The sequence below is a fragment of the Magallana gigas genome, chromosome 5, assembly GCF_963853765.1.
Source record: "Magallana gigas chromosome 5, xbMagGiga1.1, whole genome shotgun sequence".
Classification (NCBI taxonomy): domain Eukaryota; kingdom Metazoa; phylum Mollusca; class Bivalvia; order Ostreida; family Ostreidae; genus Magallana; species Magallana gigas.
In genome coordinates, this window is record NC_088857.1 from 49222538 (window position 1) to 49240199 (window position 17662).

The window sequence follows — 17662 nt, forward strand, 5'->3', positions numbered from 1 at the left end:
GTAGTTTCCGTGTGGTCAAATATAACCAAATATTGGAACAAAGATGTTGTTTACGGACGAAATGAACCATGAAATTAATGAATTACAAGACAAATAACAAAGACCTTGGCATTGTCATCTTTTATCATTTATTAAACTAAAAAGCAACGACAGATCTAAACAAATGGAAAACCCAATGCTTTGATGCATTATTAAATTGTTGTGAAGATGATGACAGATATCCCAAAAAGTTTATTTCCTCTAGTTAGGCTGAATGTTTATAGATTTAATTTTTCATTAATATGACAAGCTATATTTAAAACAGAATTTTTTTGGAAGTATGTAACCACAAGTAAAAAAAAAAAAACACGATCATTGCATGTCTTGATATTTATTTACCAACCATGTGAACAAAATATGAGTGTAGAATTAAACGTAATCCAAAAAACGAAGAACTTTACTTTTTAAATGTAAACACCCTGGTGGTGTAATATAATGAAGTGTAAATTTCTTAAGGTTTTTTAAATCGCAATTTGAATACAGCAAATAGAAAGACTTACATTGATTAACTTGGTGTCTTGTTTTTTTTTTTAGTTAAATATTTTTGAAAGCATTGTTTTGTTAAGTAATTTGTTCTTTATTAATTTATTAAATAAAAATTCACAACGCTAAAATGTAAATGTTGAAACGTAAGCTGATCATTATACGAACTTAAAGTATGTAAGGTGAACTTCTAAACCTAATCTAAAATGTCTGGTTTTAAATCTTCCCATCCACCATCAATGTGGTATTTTCACAAAAATGAAATACTTTGCTTTGTTTATTAGCGATCCTCTCTGTAAAGATGTATAATTCAAGCATAAAGTAGGCGGTTTCTGTAACATGGGTCTGCAATTTTTTGGTACACTTGATTCTGAAAGTCGTCAACATCGTTGGTCACATCAAGTAGTTGCAGCGTCCTTAAAAAACAATTTTTTTCCATTCAATGGTTTTCTGCATGTGTCACACGCTGAAAAGAAAAACAATTTCCTATTTTAAATAAAGAAGCTAGTATGTTTGTGAGGTCTAAAAAACAATTAAAGGGTTTTACGATGAACTAAATTCAATTACTTATCTATTAGATAAATATTTTAACGATTTTTTTTTATCACAATTACTATTAATTAAGGTCAACCTAATAGAACGAGCCTATTTTGTTAATTTTATACAATGAAAAGCGCATGGCTTAATTATTACATTTATTAATGACATTTAAGTCTACTTACCGGTAGTTATAATCACTTCTGATTTTCAACTTTGATTATTATTCATTAAATTTCGTACATCAAACCATCGTTTTCCTGTAGAGACAGGCAGATGGTATAACATTCCTTTGAATGAGAGGTTATGTCTTTTGTGTAATAAAGGTCTCATTGGTGATGAATTTCATTATATTTTAGAATGCACGGCACTAGAAGAAATAAGGAATAAATACCTAAACACAGAATATTGGAAAAGACCAAATCTTTTTAAGTTTTCTGAACTCATGACTAATTGCAATTGTAAATCGCTAAGAAAATTGTGTGTATTTATTTCAAATATTTTTGATGCTGTCTGCTCCTCTTAGTTGTTTTCCTATTATGATCCTTTATACCAAAATCTTACATAAGTAGTGATTCTATAGTATGTCCTTTTTTATTTATATTTTTCCCTGTATGAAAATGTACCTGTTTGTATGTACCTCTGACGATTTGTATTTGTGTGTATTATATATATGTTCCTCTTGTACCAAATTATTTGGTTTGAGCGAATAAATTGAACTTGATCTTGAACTTGATTATATGAACCTCAGTGTTATTTGTTATGATGCTTAGATAGAAATAAATGTACTGTATTAAAGAGGGTGTAGGAGTTAGGTTATGTTACGTCAAGAAAGGTTGGTTAATAATACAGTTATAGCGCATGAATAGTTAAAATAAGATAGGAATGTGCAGTTTTTTTATTTTTTTAAACTTGACAATATATATAGAAGTTGGGTTGTAGTAGTAATGTATAGATGATATGTTCAAACTCATTAAAGATGTTCCATACAAGATCTAGAGTAAGAAAACCATTACACAAAGCTAATGCAATTTTTACAAACAAACAAATTAATGAAATTCACACTTTAAGTGTTACTTATATTTCTCTTAACACTGTAGAAAGTTTCTGTAAATATACAAAATGATTAGCTTTTACTTTGAAATTTATAACCGAGCAGTTATGCAGATTATATAATCTAATCTAAAATCTAATAAATTATTTCAATAGTGGTTGGGTATACGTTTCATTATAACCACTATTGAAATAAATTATTTCAATAGTGGTTAGGTTTGCATTTCATAACAACCACTATTGAAATAATTTATTTCAATGGTGGTTAAGGATGCGGTTCATTACAACCATTATCGAAATAAAATATTTCAATTGTGGTAGGATGTTATTTTAATGCCTATTATTCCGACTGTGCATAACACTTTCGGTTCCAGATGACAGATGGTATGGGAAACATGACCATATTGAGGTAAATCAAAGAACATTATAATCAAAATTGAATTCATCATCTCATAAGACATACTTCTTCTCTTAAGAAACTCCCCTAGCAGAAAGGAAAGTGTAACAAACAGACATAATAAAAGACATAAAACTGAAATGCATCATCAACCACTATTGAAATACTTTATTTCAATAGTGGTTGAAATGATAGGTATCCCCAACCACTATTGAAATAAATTATTTCAATAGTGGTTGAAATGAATTGCATCCTTAACCACTATTGAAATAATATATTTCAATAGTGGTCGTAGTGAAGTACACCCCCAACCGCTATTGAAATAATTTATATTAATAGTCATATTAATTTTATAATAATAATCATCAATAAGAAATTATTCAAGACACAGGGGGCTTGAATAGAAGTTCTGGCAATTTACAAGATGTTCACTATTGTGCAAATAATATACAATATCATAGGACATGATATGTTTCTAGAAAGAGAAATGTAAAGAAAAAAATATAAATTGTCAAAGTAATATTAATAAAGAAATTCATTCTAAGCTACGATTGAAAAAATAATTCTAATAGTAGTAGTACTTCAACAGTGTCTGTAAATTGATTTTCAAAATGGAATACATCCCGGAACACTATTTGAATATATTATTTCAATAGTGGTTGTATTTCAATAGTGGTTGTAAAGTGATTCTTTAAATGAAATACATTCCCAACCACTATCAATAGTGGTTTTATTTCAATAGTGGTTGCAAAGTGATTTTTCTAATGAAATGCATTCTCAACCACTATTGAAATAATTTATTTCAATAGTGGTTTTATTTCAATAGTGGTTGCAACAACCATGCATTTCCCAATTTTAATAAAGGGCTTCACCGACATGATGAACATGCATTTAGTTTTCTCTAATATATTTGAAAGCAAAGAAGAAGATTTTTTTTAGATTTTATATGATTTTAATATATGGCCATATTGGTCCCATCCTAGGGAAGTAACCCCTGTCCCAGGGGTCAAGAATTTCACTTTTGGTCAAGGGCTCCATGGAAACAATAATTATACAGTTCGTTCTTTCCCACAAGTGTGAAGATAGAGAAGGAAAGTTTTGAAAATTTGTGGTATTTTTGTATAGTTGGTCCCGCCTATGGACCCACGCGAGAGGAATATCGGTGAAGGTAGTAAACCATGATTTTCACAATTAAAATTTCTTTCACGATAGAGATGCTTCAAACCAAAAATGATTCAATGTAACAATTGGCCTTGTAGTTTTTAAGAAGTTGAATATGTAAATCGTAATGCACAACGGACGACGAACACACAGTTGTATTCTTATTCGGTCTTTTGATACTTAACTTAACATGGAGATGACTAAGAAGGGGTCCAGTTTTACCCTTCGTTGCAAAAATCATAGCAGTGTTTTTGTGTGGTGATTCACTAGTACATACCGGTATATTCTTCTATTATATACATATTTATTATTTGATTTTTTTTTTTGAGAGAGAGGGGGCGATCTAGCCACAATCGACTTTTACGTTAATTATCTTCACCTATGAATACAAATGAGATAATTATATGATTAATAAAATAAAATAAAAAACCGTTATTATAAGAAAGTGTGACGATATAATTGAAAAAAGGATGTGTAGACGTTATCAAGGTGTTAAAAATAGCATTAAATAATGTCAACAATATCTAACTATAAATCAAAATTGACAAAATTTATTTATTTATTGCAAGAAGACCGATAATAAAAAGTTTGTTAAAATTTTGTCAGTATTTTGTAACAGTTGCATATAATGTGTAAATTGTATGTGTGTAAACGTTACCTCGGCATACATTTGAATTAATGCGAGGTATTTTCAAAAATTCAAAAAAGTTTTGAAAGATATATAGTTTTATATATATATATATATATATATATATATATATATATATATATATATATATAAAGCACAAGGAAATTCACTTAAATTAGAGCTTCATCTCCGCCCCGGCCGTGGCTTGAACTCACGACATCTTACACCCACTCTCCTAGCACTGAGCGGCTACCGCGCTAACCACTCAGCCATCTAGGCAAGACAAAAAATCTTGCTTTCGATGACGAACGGAACCTAGCGCACTTGTCGCTCACTACACGGCCGTTTGAGATAAAGATGGAATACAGTTAAACGACATTGGAGAGGATTGGAATATTGCAGATTATATACATATAATAAGCACAACATTGCAATAACCTTCAAACTGCCATATACCTGCCAATATGCCCAATGTAAGAGAATTTCCTTGTGCTTTATATATATATATATATATATATATATATATATATTATTAATATATATTATAAGTTATTATTGAATTATAGACACTCGATGGGTATCAATATCATTTGTTTACACTCCATTTCTGTAAAAGCAGCATTTGGTTACACGAAAACACATAAATGAGTTGGAGTTTGTTTTATTTCAATCTATATTGATCATTCTTGATCAGGTCCCCTAATTTGATAAAATTGAGTGATAAAGATTTAAAAAAAAGCATGAAAATATGAGGAATTTAATCAAAAGATTCAGTTGCGTTTTACAGAGTATGAAATTTCGATGTTGATAATAGATGGAAATCATTCAAGATCAAAAGTTGTTTTATTGTATTTGTGTGCAGATATTTGGTATCCATATTATCCAAAATAACCATCATCGTGAGCATAACCACCGTGACCGCCATGATCTGAAACAAAAGGTAAAATAGCAATGTTTCGTGTAACGGTCAGACGCCACTTATCTCCCATTTACCCCAAAAAACATTCTCCGCCATTGGAAGGTTTCTACTACAGAATTTATTAATCATATCTCATTTATACGTTACTTTTCTATTTGGATTGATAGGTTTAATGGAAACATATACAATGATTTTTTAATCTAGGCTTTGCTGAAAGCAAAGATCTGGCTGAATTAATGCAAATTGCAAGTTATTCAATGAATAGTACAAGTGCAAAAATGAACAAAAACCGAACAGCCTCACAGTAGAAGCTTCCATTATACGAAGTAATGATAATGCACCCTAATTTTTTTTTTGCATAAACAGGTTTGGAAGCAAATATATAAGGAATACATTTTGATGGAATTTTATATAAAATGAAGAAAAGAATCGTGTTTATAAAAAAGTACAATTCTGTATAATTAAAAACAAATAAGCCTCTCATGTTTGTTTTCCTAATGCCAATGTTAATCAGATGTGAATCTGAATATATAAATAATGTAATAAAGCTTACTTCGACTACAGCAGTATCCATGACGGCCATATCTGAAGTCGCAATATTTTTCCCAGCCGCATGGCCTCCAGATGCTACATCTTTTCCAGTAGTAGCATTTTCCATAAGATGGAGTCCGAGCTATACAAATAATGATATATCAAGGTTGTTGGCTAAACATATACAAAATTGAGAATACAAACTATTCTCAAACACATTTGAACATTGAATATTGATTTGCATTGAGGGGCCAATGTGTAATTTTTCCTGAAATTTCTTAAAAACCTTATTGTTTAATAGATTTATATCTCAATTCAAACAATCCAAAGAAATGAAAGATAAAATAAAGATACATGTAAGCCGAGAATACCTTATTTTGTTTTAAATTGAATACTATTTTTTTAATAGTTTATGGGGACCTTTGATGTAGGTCTAATTGTAAAAAAATAACAATAATTCTGTTTTATATAAACAGTAGGATCGTTTATATGTTAAGTAGAAAACTGAAATTCAAAGCCTTGTGCAATGTATTTATACTTAATCTAAATCACGAAAAGTGTGTACAATTTAAAACCCTTAACGGTAAATTACACATTTAAGACGGCCATTCAAAATTGGAAAACTTACCTGATGTCATAGACACTATTTTTGTATTATATATACTCTCCACTGAAATTGCCTCTACCAATAAGCATAGACAAATTACTCTGCGTAAGCAAAATATAAATAGTTTTCTGATATTTTCCGGGATTTTTTGACATTCATAACTTTTCTAAACATTTTTTGACAGTGTGCTAATTATGGCTACAACAGTTGAAAAGGCTAACACTCATGTATATTTAATGAGATTTCATATGTTTGAATCCATCATCAAAACGCATAAAGGACATTGATCTTTAAATTTACATTAGTTCAATGAAATGATGATGTGGAGGGATTTCCAGGTATTGAATTTCTATATGTGTCAATTTTGCTATGAAAAAAATAGACATTTATAGCGAAGATGAATAAATGGAATACGTGAATATTAAAGCTGATTCTAAAATTAATCTAAAATTTTGGTAAACTGATTTACAATGTGTTAAAATTGAATTAATTAAAAACAAAGATCATTTTTTAAAACCATTTATTCTTTGAAGTCTCGTTATGCAAAACATTATATCTAATATTGTGGCTCTCCCTTATTTTGTGAGGATATAACACAACACAATACTGTACTTCTATTCTTCTACAAAGTTAAAACTCTTTATCTTTACTATAGCATAATCATAATGTTCTTTTTTTCATTTCTCTTTTTATCGTGACATTTTGATATAAAAACGAGATTTTACAAAAGCTGAACGTAAAGTTATGAAGAAAATAAATTGAAGGCGTCATACGCTGAGCTGAAGGAATCATAAAGAAATAAGCATTACATGATATCTTTTAAAAAAGAAAAGAGTATGAACTATGAGTTAAATATATCTGAAAGTTTTTTTTGCATTATTCGTGTGGTAGAGTCTTTGAACATCCCTCATATAGTCTTTCACACGTTCACTTCGTTCAAGATTTACTGTTTTGCGCACTCAATTTGCTGATTATACCTGAGTGTAAAAGCTGGAAAAAAAATTTCTCTGATGCTTCTTTTCTAAAGTACGTACATCCAGTCTTCTGCAACGTCAAACTTTTATGTATTGGTTACTTAAACTTCTGCAAGATATTTTTATATATTTTATGTATATATATAATATATAACACGTATCAATACTACTAATCTTGAAATAATAGTAATAGACTCGAATTTTTGGGCTTTAATACCGATAAATCGGAAGACTACTGTCTTTTGCTTTATATATTTTAAAAATCATTAGTACTTGAAGATTACCAATTTGTTTTTATTTATTCTCAATCAAGCTTCGTTAATTAATAATCAACGAAAATTCCTAAAAAAAATTCCGGAAATCGTCTGAATTTTTTGGATTTTACAATTTTGCGAATCATATTCACGCTAAATCAGGAGAGGCTCTTTATTTTATGTTTCCACAATATCATATTTGCATGGATAAACTTGGAAACGATAAAACAAATGGTAATTTTCATTGGAATTTTTTTCTGTTCGTCAAAGAAAATACGGGAGATAACTCTAACACAGTGCATTTACTATTAAAACAATCCCGAGAGTTTCGAATGTCAACATGGTGTGTAAATAAAAACGTTGTTGAAATATGTTGAATTCTGCAATTATAGAATAAAACTTTTTGAAGAAAGGTATTTACAGCTTCAAAATGGTCTGTTATGAACTATTTGACTGTTGTTTTCAATGCAACTTTAATTGTTATCCAAAAGCGATTCTGCAATTCTCTGCTACATTACGGGTATATGGGAGGCATTTTAACTGTGGTGAAGGCCGTCCCGAGACACAGGTAGATTATTCCAACTCATCAGAGTGTAATGAAATAGCATTATTGTAGGCTTGAAGTTTGGTTATGCATGTATCAACAATATACGGTGTTTCGATGTATCTATTTTGTAAATGCCCGATATCATAAAATTATGCAATGTCAACCCGTGCACGCACAGGTCAAAGTCTAGTATATATAATAACACGGAAGAAATCAATATAATTGTTAAGTTCAATATATATTAACAGCTTAATTTTTCCTTTAATTTCCAATTTTGTGTATGTTAAAAGGAAGTAACACTTTTTCTTATGTTTCCCAGAGCTACTTGTTTAAATGCTAATTTTTTTCTAACACCAATAATCAAATTAACATATGCTTCTTTTTTTAGTTCTTTAACACATTTGACAACAAATTCAAACCAGATTAACAAGTTTTTCTCCTATTGAGATTGTACTTTTTAACAATACTAGAATAAGTTATCGCAGATTTGATTTCATGACCTCTCATTGTTGGTGTTCTTGCAATTTTTTGTGAGGGTTGAGTCGGGTTGAATGGAAATCTTATGCTTGATTTTGATATATTACAGTTGGTGTTGTATTATACTTGCTTATCTTGAACAATATAAGGATTATTACCAAAATGAACCTATTGGAACAATTCTACTTCAGCAACCCATTGTGTTTCTGCAGTTAATGCATTTATAAATATTTCAACTAAGATTAAGTTCTGTTTTAATTAAAAATGAACATACACTATCATGTGTCGCTATTTATGTTAAAAAGTATAACAAATCTAACGTGAACATAATAAACTGTAAAAAAAAATATATATATATTACAGGCCGCTCTCTCCCGAACGGTGGGTCATTCTACAAGTTGAGGCCCAAAAGAACTTTCCAAAAGTCAGATTTCATATTCCCTATTTTATTCATTTTTTCTGCGTTATATACTAAATCTAACTTAGAGGAAACCATTTCAACATTCAGCAGCAATGTTTAAAATATGTTATTGCTTTTTTTGAGACTTACGTACGTACATGAAAAAAAATTGTCATTACCGCAACAGACGACCAAATGGTCATAAAATATTGTTACAGTACAAAACCAATTTTTTTCATAGTTTGAACTAATAAATGTTAATAATATCTTAGCTTCATGACTATTTGAGTGAAATATTCGCAATTTTTTTTTGTACTGTGGTGTTAAATTTACGTTTTTGAAAAATGCAAAAAACCATTGGTCAACAAACCACTTGAGGAGTTTATATGATTATTTTGATTCCATTTTTCTAAGGTGTGCGATTTCAAAGACGCATGCATGTTGATTAAACACTTTATTACATTTATAATTAGATTAATTGATAATTAATTGACCTATTTTGTCCTTGTTATGGTAATGACAATGCGTTGCGGGAGTGACAGTGCGTTCCGGTAAATAGTTTCGAGTTGTTTCGATCGAATATTTTCATAACTTATTATGCTTATATTTTCCAAAAATCATTTAGAAACAGTCATGGCTTGAGCAAAAATAATTTTTAAACAGGTAAATCATCAGCATTTGAAAACAATTGTTCAAAAAACTGTTTATTACATACAGGTTACTCTCGCCTACCCCCCAGGACAGGACCCAAAGATAGGAGCTATATGTAACAACCTCTTACGCAGAAAACACTATAATAGTGTTATAAAATCCATTCACAAGACAACCTAAAGATGATTTTTGCCATTACCGTAACACTGATGTCATTACCGAAACGATTTGATTCAAGGGATTTGTTTCGGTAATGACCTATTCGGTAATGACATTTTGAAATATTAAACAGAATATATAGGGCGCTACTTGCTAAAAGGGGTTAAATAATGTACAACACAATTCAAAACCAATCTATATTTGTTTCTAAACAATTGGATTTTTCCTAGGTGATCGTACATTTATTGTAACAAGCATTCGGTAATGACACTGAATAAACATACGCTTGAAAGTAAGACCATTTACAATGTAATATCTGCTCACTTGCCCACAGGAGAGCTTTACGCCTTGCATCGAAGATGGCGTTTTCTGAAACTTTTAATCACGTGGCTTCTTCTTTTGGATTATCTTTCTTGTCTCTTATATTTTGCAGTTTTATCTCTCCGTTTCGGTAATGACAAAAATATCAGGGACACCGTTTTACAAACAATGAATCATTAGAAAAAAGAATTTAGTAACCCGTATCTTTTTAAAATCAACAATGAATATTTTATTACACCTTAGTAATCACGACAGGTTAAATTTTGACAGAAAATTAAGTTTTCATACATGCATATTCAAAATTACTAATTCGATTTTGTAGTTTGGGACATGGCGTTTCAAAGCAAGTCCATGATGTTAAGAAAATAGTTTACAAGTAATAATGCTTTCAGGGGTTTCCTTATGGTGTGTATGCATATTTTTTATCTCCTTCTACAATATTCCGGATTTATTTTTTAAATTTCATTAACCAGGTATTGCTCAACACATACTAAAATGGCGGGACACCATTTGGGCCTCTATTCGTAGAATGACCCCGGTACTGTGCCAACCCTGAGAGTTATTCTTTTTGTTAGACCCAGCCTCATAAAACATCCAGCAAGCCAACGCGCGTTTTAGTTTTCAGACTTTTGTCTAGATTTAACAGGAAATATATGTTTACAAGAGTTTGGGATGTATCAGCAATAAAGGTGTGATTCCAACTGACAATACTTTACAATTCAAAATCATATAGTGTGAAGTACTGAGTAGCTCATGACATTTTAGCAGCATGTATATAAAAGGATAAATATGATAAACGATGAAGTGTCAATAAACATACATAAACAGAAGTCAATCAAATAATAAGCTGTCCATTTTTGACTGTGGGTAGGTGGGATTAAGGCTATGCGGGAATTTAGAACGTTTTTAAAAACGGTTGTCGAAATAGAGAAAATGTTTTGCAGCAATTAACAAGTGTCCAAAAAAGTTAATTTCCACAATAATTGAAAATAGTCCGAGTGATTTAATTTCACACCGTGACAAAACATGATACCATCTTATTGTCGGAAAATCCAGAAGATTTTCAACACTTACTCAATGGGTTTTTTCTAGACATTTTGGCGTCTTAAGGTTAAGAGTAAAAAAAACTAAAGCTGTATAATTTGGTAGAGGTAAACAAACCAGCTATTTTACCTTAGAAGGTTCCCAATTAGAAATAGTTAACAACTTTAAATACCTAGGTGCTACAATTTGTAAAAGCAATGCTTTCAATCTTAATGTTAAAGAATTGTTTGACAAAGCTACAGAAGCAATGTACAGGGTTATTGGGAAGCGCAAAATCCATAATCAAGCATATGACTGTAAAATAGACACGTTCGATAAAATTATCAAACCAATAATATAAATTGAGGTGAAGTTTGGGGTTTTCATAACACTAATTTCCTTGATAAATTACATTTAGAATTTTGTAAACATATACTAGTATTGAACTTAAAAGCCTCAACACCAAACTTTATCGTATATGTAGGGACCTTGGAAGATATCCTTTATCAATCAATGTCAACATTAGACTGATTTCCTTCTGGGGTAAATTACTTAATTTCCAGAACTCAAAATGTTCAGCAAAACTTTTTAATGTATTAAGGAATTTTAATAACCCATGGTTCAAAGCAATTAAGAAATTCTTAAATCAATGTGGATTGACATATATATGGTATTAAAACACAAAAAACATACCCTGGTTCAGATATTAAGTATACAATATTTTATTAGACCAATTTTAAACAAGCATGGTATAGCGAGGTACAAAATTCTCCAAAAGATTTAAATTATAGGATTTATAAAAAATCACCGGATTTTGAAAAATATTTAATGAGTTTGTCAACAAAACTATGTAAGAATATTGTTATTTAAGAACGGATAATGCTAAAATACCTATTGAAACAGGTAGATGGTTTAGAATTCGTAAAGTGAGCAGATTTTGTAAAGTATGTGCCTCCTATGAAATTGGGGATGGATTTCAATATCTTTTTTAATGTACTGATGTAAATATATCAAATTTCAAGGTTATTTGCTTTCGAACATATTTCATAACAAATCTAAATGTTGTAAAATTTGAAACGTAACACTGCTTAATGTTACAAACATACACCAACTTAGCAATATTTGTAAACTATTACATACTCTATTTGAGAGAATTTCTTGGTTAACATGAACCAATTATCTGTTATTCCAGATGAACCAATGATTTTAAGTCATCTATTATATTATAGTTAATACATACTGAACATAAGTATTTTCTCTACATTGTAAATTCAGTTATAAGAATAAAGTTAATTGTCAAACAAAAATGCTATAACATCACAATGTTCCTTTAACTGAATTTTTATACGGTAACGTCTTTATATGAATGCTGTTCCTGAAACCAACATTTGCATAATAACGTCTTTATATAAATAAAGTAATATCGTTTAGAATGTTAAAATTTAATATTTGTACATAATTTGTACATCTGAGTATCAAATACATAATATACCGGTACAATACGAGAGAAATATCCGGAAAAACTACAATGGAATATATATCACACTGATGATAAACGCCTGCCACAATTGACAGTAAATGGAAAAAAGAAAAAAAGAAGAAAAAAACCATTATTAGTGTCCGAATAATTTGATGCATTTTTTATCAAAGTTGATTAAAAGTGCTTAATATTACATTTTTGCAAACAGTAAATTCGAAATACCCGACAAAGGAATAGCCGTTGGTCTAAATCAACAACGTTTTTGATTAGCACTTTCCATACATCGAAAACTACTGCGCAAACAAACCTACAGACCGTACTACTACACCAGCTATGCGTTTTTACACAGTATCCTGTGTACACTTGTCACTGTACGTACGCTATGTTTACAATTGGACAGTAAATCCCTTAACTGATACTTTACGATATATTCATCACAAGGTATTGCATGTTTTTTTTAAATTCCTTACTTTATATACAGTTTGTATTTTCCCTGCATACCATTTAGTTGGATATTTTGGTGGATATATGATTTTTACCTATTTTGGCGATTTTTGAAAATTCCCTAAAATTAAAATCACCAAATTTAAACTTTCCTATGTTAATTTTGGTGATTATTTTTTTTTCAAAGTTTGTGAGCTTGATATTAAAAAAAAGACAATTGTTATATGCACACAGTGTTACGGATACAGATGTACATTTACTCATTATCGATACAAAGCTAAATGAATGAAAATAAATACCAACTAAACACCTCTATAAATTATGTTAAACTTAATTAATGAATTAACACCATATCACTTTTCCCTGTCTAATTTTGTAATTAATCCCTGCGGCAAAGGTGTTAGCTTGTGTTGTTTTAGGAGACACGTGATCCATGATCGACTCAGATGCAGATATTTGTCTGATTAATGATTTCTCTACTAACAATGAAATTATAATTGATAGTTAATAACGTATACTTTTTCGAACTATTTAGTGGTTGTTGAAAATATGTAAGTTAGTGAAGCCAGGATCAGACATCTTTCCGCCTTGTACATGAAATGGTAACTTGGGTTTTTGCTTAAGTTCCATATCTTCCCAGCTTTTCTTCTTTTTATGAAAGGAAATGAATTCATCAATTATATCCGCCAAAATTAATGGTATACCTTTTAGGCCAAAATGCGGCAGATTTGCGTCAAAAAAAGTATATACCGGCTATACGGTAATAAAAATCGACTTTAATTGCCGATACACATTGACATTTTATGCAACATTGCGCTGAACAAAAAAAAATAAGAAATTGAAATTATTCTTTTTTCCTTAGAATTTTATATTAATATTGTGGAATTTAAGAAGAAATTTGGTTTCAGTTTATGAAATTAGAGGGTTGTGCCAAAACCATTGTACAATGTGTAAAACCACTGTTCTATCATCTACTATTGAACATTGTTGGATCTTTACTGAAATGCTGAATCTTGGTACGCATATTCGTCGTCTTAATAAACGGTCATAAAATAATGATTACAGGTCATCTTGTTTTATATACTTTAATTACTTCATCGTTGGCTAGTAATAATAAAAAACTTTACTGTGCCTTTATTGATTTCAAAAAAGCATTTGACTCTGTTGATAGGTCTAAACTTTGGATGAAATTGTCAAAAATAGGTATCCAAGGAAAACTTCTACGTGTTATAAAAGGGTTGTATAAAAATGTTAAAGCATGTGTGACTTCTGATGGACACTTGAGTGATTTCTTTAACAGCAATCTTGGTTTAATGCAAGGTGAAGTACTTTCACCCATTTTATTTAATCTGTATGTAAATGATTTTGAAATCAATTTTTTAAATTCTGAATGTGTACCATTTGAAATTTCATCACTGAATCTTTTCCTTCTTATGTATGCTGATGACATGGTGATTTTTTCAGAAACAATTGCTGGTCTTCAATCACTTTTGGATGAATTAACATATTATTGTAGCACATGGAAACTACACATTAATGTTGATAAGTCAAAGATTGTTGTTTTTAGAAAAGGTGGAAGGGTAAAAGAAAACGAAAAATGGTATATTTATGGTAAACCACTTGACATTGTAGATCAGTTTGCTTATCTTGGCATTATTTTTTACTACAATAATAAATTTTCTAAAGCTGAGAAACAACTTGCTGAGCAAGGCAGGAAGGCATTATTTGTACTGAAAAAAAATATTAGAAACATGTTTTTTAACCATAATACTTTGCTATCATTGTTTGATTGCTTTGTTGGCAGTGTCATTAACTATGCTTCTGAGGTATGGGGTTCACTCAAAGCACCTAATATTGAGAAACTTCATCTTGATTTTTGTAAACATATCTTGGGAGTTAAAAGGTCAACTTGTAATGTAGCAGTTTATTCTGAATTAGGACGCTGTCCTCTGATGTACCAAAGAATGTTCAACATAGTTAAGTTCTGGAAAAAAATACTGTACCATAATAATTGTATTATTCAACATTGCTATTATACACTATATGACTGTGTCGAAAAACATAATGCAAAAAACTGGTTGTATCATGTTAAAGATTTTTTATGCAATCTGGGTATGTTTGAATTGTGGGAAAAACAAAAAATAACAGCTGCAGATCTCATTGTTGTTAAGCAACGTATTTTTGACCAAGCTACACAGTATATTTTTTCTCAACTAGATATTTCTAGTAAATGCTCTTTTTTCAAATACCTAATTGCAACCCATAATTTACAATTTTATTTAAGGAAACCTATTCCAAACAAATATCAAAAGTGTATTTCCAGATTCAGGTTGTCTTCACATCAATTGTCGATAGAAACAGGTCGATTTTATAATATTGAAAGACACAATAGAAATTGTTTTTTATGTTCAAATTCTATTGAAGATGAATTTCATTTTATTTTAATATGTCCCATATACGAAGGCTATCGCAAAAAATACATTAAGCCTTATTACTGGAAAAAACCTTCAATGTGTAAACTTCTGCAACTTTTTAATGTTGAAAATGTAAAGGAACTATGTAATCTGGGTAAATTCATTCACTTTGGTTTGAAATTAAGAAAAGATTTACTTAATGCAAATTAGATGTTGATATCATAGTATGTACACTTCTGCCACATTCTCCTGTTAACCTACCTGTACGTGTATATTGATTATATTTATTGTACTGATGAGCTGTATAGCTTAAAGTTAATAAAGAACTTGAACTTGAACTATATTATATTTTTTTAATTGTTGTTCAATCTTCTGAATTGATTCAACACAAGTGTTGTTTTTATGCTGATATTGTGAATGTTAATTTGACGATAGTTTGACGTTTTAATTATCTCTCATTACAAATCTCTGACAGGGTCATTTACATAGTTAAAAGTGGAAAATCAGATTTGGATTTTTGTATCATCAAAAATAACTACAGCATTTCAGTATAAAGCGTTTGGTTATTTGTTTAACCTTCAACAAAAAAAAAAGTCTGAAAAATTAACAATGAATGATTAGGTTTTCTGCGAAAGACATATTTCATTGTCAAAGTACAAATACATTTATTTTATTTAATGCGCAGTTATTACCAGTAATTCACAAAGAAGTGCAGCACGTGAACGTATTAATGACGTCACACCAATCAGAAATAAGTTATCGACAATGAAAGACCTATTTTTGCATGTCCATAAACAAGAACTCTTTAAGGATCTATTATTGATTTGTATTTTATTTTTCTATTCATTTATTTTTTACAAACAAAGATATAATAACAAATTCCGTATTTTAAAAACATAATAACATATCAGTGTTACCATACGAAATTGGAAAAAGATTTACTATATCTCAGGATTACTTATAATTATATGTGTTACATGTAATCAGAAAATAGTGTAAATATCAGGACTAACCATTCTTGTATTGATAATTGATTTAGAGATTTGATATATTTAACAATTTTGTTTCTTAAGATTAAAATGAATTCCAACATCAATGATTAATTTGACATTCAGGTACAAACGACTCAACGTCAACGTCATAATTTCTTTTATATTGAAATTGCTAAAGCTCTCTTCCTCTCTTCTTTCAATTATTTTATCTTTAATTATGTCTGAAAGTTTATGTTTGTCCTAATTATTATTAGAATTGTATATAAAAGAAATGTCCTGTTTGATTTCGCCTGCTACAAAAACAGCAATGAATTGTTGAGGATATATTTCTACAATTAAAAAAAACCACAGCAAAGCTATTTAGAGTTTAAAATATGATTGAATTTATTTATTATTTATTGCCCTAATGTCCTCATGTGTCATAAGTTTATTAAACGGTTCAAAAAGACTGTCAAACCATTTACTATAACATTGTAACATTTATTGATGTTTTTATCTCAGAAATGGTACATTTTGCGAGATTTCCAAAAAGAACTCAAGTGATTTGTTAAAAATATACAGTGCATAGGTGTATCTGCACTTAAATCCAACCAGACAGTTTTTATTTGACGCCACATCAAAATAAGGAAACAGGTTTCACGGTTTTGGGAATGCAATTTGTCTTTATTTTTCATAGCATACACCCTCCTCAGTCAACCTGAATTCGTACCTGATCGATTTATTTGTCTGTTTCCACACAGAGGATTTCTATTTTCGTTGATGGGAGTCTAGTATATCAATTTCGATTTCAGAAATAATTTATCGCTGAATGATAAATCATGCTTTCTTTGTAATTCGTTTGCTAATGATTTGGCATAATTAGCCCTTAATTATAATTCTTTTCTTTGTGTTTATATGCAAAATACAGAGCTCACAATTTTTTGTCATGATTTGAGAGAGAGAGAGAGAGAGAGAGAGAGAGAGAGAGAGAGTATAATCTTTAAATGTTTCATCAATAAATAGAGAAACAAAATTTTGGCTATTTTAGCTTGTTCTTTGCTAACTAACGTCTAGAAAAATTATAAAAATAATTAGTGTGTAACGTTTTATTTATTAACATATAAATGACTAGAAACATCAACAAATATATACAACAAAATAGTACATCGAAATAAATTGGCTGGGATAAAAC

At 29.8% G+C, this 17662-nt stretch overlaps 1 long non-coding RNA gene across 1 annotated transcript; it reads right to left on the bottom strand.

Moving 5' to 3' along the window:
- Positions 1 to 5039: 5039 nt before the first annotated feature.
- On the bottom strand, positions 5040 to 6394 carry LOC117686915 (uncharacterized). The gene is made up of 3 exons (XR_004599993.1): positions 6377 to 6394; positions 5771 to 5890; positions 5040 to 5226 (listed from the first exon to the last, which is right to left on the bottom strand). It is a non-coding gene; the product is annotated as an uncharacterized lncRNA (long non-coding RNA).
- Between the last annotated feature and the right edge of the window lie 11268 nt (positions 6395 to 17662).